The following is a 5,503-nucleotide window of genomic DNA, read 5'->3' on the forward strand; positions in this document are numbered from 1 at the left end:
ATAATACCTATGAATTCTATCCATGCTGTTGCAAATGGCAAGGTTTCATTCTCTTTGATTGCTATATATATATATGATGAATAGCTAAAGAAGATGTGGGTTGTATTTACATATATGTGTATATATACATATATGTGTGTATATATATGTATATACACCCCGTATCTTCTTTACCTATTCATTAGTTGATGGACACTTCTAGTTTCTTATGTTGGAAGCTTATTGATTTTATTTTATTTTTATTTTTTTTTTAAAGATTTTATTTATTTTTTATTTGACAGAGAGCGAGATCACAAGTAGGCAGAGAGGTAGGCAGAGACAGAGGGGGAAGCAGGCTACCTGCTGAGCAGAGAGCCAGACATGGGGCTCGATCCCAGGACCCTGAGATCATGACCTGAGCTGAAGGCAGCGGCTCAATCCACTGAGCCACCCAGGCGCCCCGGAAGCTTATTGATTTTAGATGTTCTTTTCTGATATTATATATTTAATGCAATAAATTTCCCTCTAGGCATGGCTTTTCATACATTTTGATAAGTTCTGCTTTCATTTTAACTCAAAATATTTGTAAATTTCTTGAGACTTCTTCTTTGATCCATGAATTATTATCCAAATACGTTGAGATTTTCCAGCTATCTTTCTGTTACTGATTTCCATTGTAGTCTAAGAGCAAACCTTATTTGATTTCTATTCTTTCAAATTTGGTCAGGTGTGTTTTATGGCCCCAAATGTGGTCTATTTTGATGAATGCTCCACATGAGCTTTCTAAGAATGTCTATTCTGCTGCTGCCCAGTATTCCATACATGTCCATTAGATCTAATTGGTCTTTGGCGCTATTCAGTTCAACTATATCCTTACTGACCTTCTTCTGCTGGACCTGTGAATCACTGATTGAGAGGTGTTGATATCTTTAACTGTAATAGTGAATTCATCTATTTCTCCTTGCAGTTCTAGCAGTCTTTGCCTTGCATAGTTTGTCGCTCTGCTGTTGAGTGCATGCAAACTAAGGATTTTCATTTCCATCTTTTATTATTATATAATGCCCTCTTTATCCCTGATAATTTTCCTCGCTCTTAAGTCCTCTTTGTCTGAAATCGGTACAGCTATTCCAGCTTTACTTTCATTAACATTAGCAATGGTATATCCTTCTCCGGCCCTTTACTTTGTATCTACCTGTGTCTTTGTAGTTAAAGTGGGCTTCTTGTAGACAACATGTCATTGGATCTTGTTTTTATTCACTGTGACAAGGGATTTCAATTGATCTTTTCATTTAGACCATTCACATTTAAAGTAATTATTGATATAGTTGGATTAATTTCTATGTCTGTAACTCTTTTGTATTCATTCCATTTTTTTCTTTGTTCTTTGAATTCTTAAAACTCCCCTCTGGCAGGTTTTCACTTTATATGTTTCTATTTTCACTCCTTTTGGCCTATCAATCACTTCTTTAAAAAAAAGTTAGTAGTTTCCCTAAAGTGTGCAATGTATGTTTACAACGAATCCAAGTCCACTTTTTAAAAACTGACATATAATTGACATGCTAGTTTCAGATATGTAACATAATGATTTGATTATGTGCATCTAAGTACACTTCAAATAACACTATACCACTTCCTGGGGAGTGTGGGTGTCTTGTAACAGAGTAGCCCCAAATTCCTCCCTTGGCTGCCACTGCCTTCACTTACCCATATGTTATAATCACCCAGTTTGTTGTTGCTCTCATTACTTTGAACAAAGAGTTATCTATATGATTAGGTAGGTATACAAATAGCAAAGATTTTTTTTTTTTAAGTTAAGCTCCATGCCCAATGTGGGCCTTAAACTCAGGACCCTGAGCCAGCCAGGTGCCCCTATTTTCCTGTAATTTGAATATGGTACACGTATGTGTGGATTTTTGGTATTTGCTCTGCTTGGTATTTTCTGAGCTACCGGAGTTTGTGGTCTGGTGTCTATCATTAATTTTGGAAAATGGCCATTACCACTACTTCTGCTTTCTCCTTCTTCTCCTTCTAGTGTTTCCTGTTTTGTGTACATGACAACTTTTCTTCTTTACTATATAATTATTATTTTTAAAGATGTTATTTATTTGAGAGAAAGAGAGCACAAGCAGGGAGAGCAGCAGAGGGAGAAGAAGTGAGCTCCCTACTGAGCAGGAAGCCTGACTCAGGGCTTGATCTCAAGACCCAAACAGTCACTTAACTGACTTGAGCCATCCAGGCACCTCTATATAATTATTTTTAATGTCCAGGGTTGAGGGCCAGAACTTTCTCCCCAACTCAAGTTTATAAATACTCAATTGGCTTGTGAAGCCGATAGGGATACTTTTTGTCTAATTTGATTTCCGGGAAGACTTCATTCAGGTCCTCAATGGTCATTGGATCACATGGAATTATGATCATCTTCTCTGGCTCTTTTTCAGATTCCTCAATCCTGGCCTTTGAGAGAGACAAAAATTCAGCACAACTTTTCACATCTTCTTTTTCTTTAGCATCCACCTGAACAGTGTATTTCTCCTCCGGCAGAGGAAACTTCAGGGCATTAAACTTCTCCAAGTAATCTCCCAAGATAGCCTTTGCCACACTGGCCTTGTAGTAAGCCCAGTCAACAGCAGGTGGTTTCTCAGGGAGAGTAGCCCACCTGGAGGTAAAGGTCTCATTCCAGAATTTCAGAAGTTAGCAATGGTCTTCTGGTTTTGGGGTATGATTTCCCCAAAAGCTACTCAGTCAATGGCTTTTAGAGCAAGTTTTTCCTGGTCATCTTGAGATCTTTCACCAACCCCAGCAGCCCACAGTCCACCTATGTTACACTTTTTGGAAATGTCCCACAGTTCCTAGGTATTGTTCTAGGTTTCTTCATCATTTTTTCACTTTTTATTTTTTTCCAGCTTTATTGACATATAACATATAACACTGTGTAAACTTAGGGTATACAATATGATAATTTGGCATACTTATATATTGCAAAATGATGCCCATGGTTGGGTTAGTTAACACCTCCATCATGATTACTATTTCTTTCTTTCTTCTTCTTCTTCTCCTTCTCCTTCTCCTTCTTCTTCTTCTTCTTTTTCTGGTGAGAACATATACGATCTACTCTTAGCAACTTCCAGGTACGTAATACAGTATTGTTAACTATAGTCCCCTTGCTGTATGTTAGATCCCCAAAACTTGTTCCTCTTCTAACTGAAAGTTTGTAACATTTGACCAAATATCTTCCAGTTTTCTTCATCCCTCACCCTTGGAAACCACTCTTCTACTGTCTCTATGAATTTGGCTGTTAGTGCATACTATTTTAGGATTTTTAGGATTTCTTGGTTTGGGGTTCTTCCAGCTTCTTTAATCTGTAGGTTTATGTCTTTTGCCAAATTTGGGGAGCTTTTAGCCATTGTCTCAGTATATTTTCTGAACTGCACTTCTTCTCTTCTTCCTGTAGGATTCCCGTGACACACATGTATTTTGGTATTTTCCCACAGACCCCTGAAGTTGTTCATTTTGTTTATTTGTTGTTTCTTTGTTGAAGTTGTAGAATTTTTAGTGGTCTATCTGCAAGGTCACTGCTTTCCTCTGTCATCTCCAGTGGGCCATGGTGCCCACCCAGTAAGTTTATTGTTACTGCATTTTGGGGGTTTAGAATTTCCATCTGGTTTTTCTTTATATCTTCTTTTTCTCTGTTGAAGTTTTCTTTTTCTGTTTCAGGTCTATTCATGGTTGCTCACAGAAGTTTTTCTTTTTCTTCCGTTCTTTCTTCTTTTTTAGGGATAGCTACTTTAAAATCCTTGTCAGATAATCCCAACATCTGTGCCATCTTGATGTTAGCATCAGTTGTTTTTGTTTGGTTGTTTTTTTGTTTTGTTTTGTTTTTTAATTAAGGGAAGCGCTGTGCCCAATGTGGGGCTCGAATTCATGGCCCTGAGATCAAGAATCACTCACTGGGCTGACCGAGCCAGCCAGGCACCAGATGCTAGCCATCCCTTCATTGCCCTTTTTCATTCCAGTTCAGGCTTCTTCTGGCTTTTGGTATGATACAAACTATTTGATTTTATCCTGGGCCTTTGGGTATTATATTAGGAGTCACTGGTTCCTTTTTAAAACTATGTTGGTATGTATTCAACTTGTTCAAGTTCAGAATGAGCACCGTGGCTCACTTTTGTGGTCTGTGAACTGGAATGTCAGTTTAGTTTAAAATCAGTACAATTTTGGTCTGCCGTGCTGTGTGCTACCCAGAGGCCATCCTGAAACAGTATGGTATTCCACATCGTAGTTGAGTTCTCAAGCTTTCACTATGTTAGTTCTGGTGGGTTGCACACATAGGTCACTTGTGGGTGGGTGTACCCTGCACTCCATATACAAACTGAAGCAATCTCTTTTTGTAGCTCCCTCGTCTGTAATCCTCCCCACATGCTCCAGCTGTGAGAGGCTGGGTGCTGCCTCTTTGTCACCTTTGCTTAGTGCAGTGCAAGGATGCCAACAAGGCCCTACCTTCCTGTCACAGCACTCCATGAGGATGGGAGAGGAAGGGGATTCTCGCTGATCACACTTGTGCAGAGTGGGGCTGGCAGAGCTCCACATCACAGCCATCACTAGAAAGGAGAGCGAGGACTACCCTGACGGTAGTGCACAGCTGGGATGGTGGGCAAGCTCCACACCAGTCTCCCCAAAGCCTGCTGGAGAGGACGGGCTGTGGCTTATTTCATGGTGTTTGTCCAGAACAAAGCAAGCATTGTCAAAAAGTCTATCTTTCATTGCTGTCCCTCCCAGCCCTTTGACCCCCTAGAAAGTGGGCTTTCATTGGGACTTTGTGCTTTGGGGATGGTTTTGGGTTTGGCTTTCTCTGGTGCCCAGGCTGGGATCTAGTTAAGTAATAAAGCCTGTGAGGACTCCCAGCTGTGTCATCGCTTGAGACCCAAGTTGTCTACACAGTTCACCTTTTCCCCACCATCATGGAAGTCCGAGAGTTGCTTTATGTATTTTGTCAAGTTTTTGGTTGTAGTAAGTGGAAGGAATAGGGTAGAATCTACTGACTCATCTTGTCTGAAAATGGAAGCCCCATGTACTTTTTTAAAGTCAACTTTTTTTTTTTTTTAAAGATTTTATTTATTTATTTGACAGACAGAGATCACAAGTAGGCAGAAAGGCAGGCAGAAAGAGAGAGAGGAGAAAGCAGGCTCCCTGCTGAGCAGAGAGCCCGATGTGGGGCTCAATCCCAGGACCCTGGGATCATGACCTGAGCAGAAGGCAGAGGCTTTAACCCACTGAGCCACCCAGGCGCCCCCTAAAGTCAACTTTTTGAGGTATAATGTACATGCAATAAAACATACCCATTTCAAGTGTACATTTCCTTGAGTTTCAACAAAGGTACATACCCATGTAACCACAGTCAAAATATAGAACATCCCCATCTCCCCAAAAGTTTCCCTTGTGCCCCTTCCCAAGCAATCCCCCCCATCCCAGGCCTCAGACAAACACTGATCGATGTCACTATGGATTAGACATGTCTTTTTCAGAG

The 5,503-nt window shown here is 40.2% G+C and overlaps 1 pseudogene; it reads right to left on the reverse strand.

Annotated features, from left to right (window-relative positions):
* Positions 1 to 478: 478 nt before the first annotated feature.
* Positions 479 to 4,575, reverse strand: LOC131808340 (ATP synthase subunit d, mitochondrial-like; annotated as a pseudogene).
* Between the last annotated feature and the right edge of the window lie 928 nt (positions 4,576 to 5,503).

This window comes from Mustela lutreola, chromosome 9, assembly GCF_030435805.1.
Source record: "Mustela lutreola isolate mMusLut2 chromosome 9, mMusLut2.pri, whole genome shotgun sequence".
NCBI classification, from domain to species: domain Eukaryota; kingdom Metazoa; phylum Chordata; class Mammalia; order Carnivora; family Mustelidae; genus Mustela; species Mustela lutreola.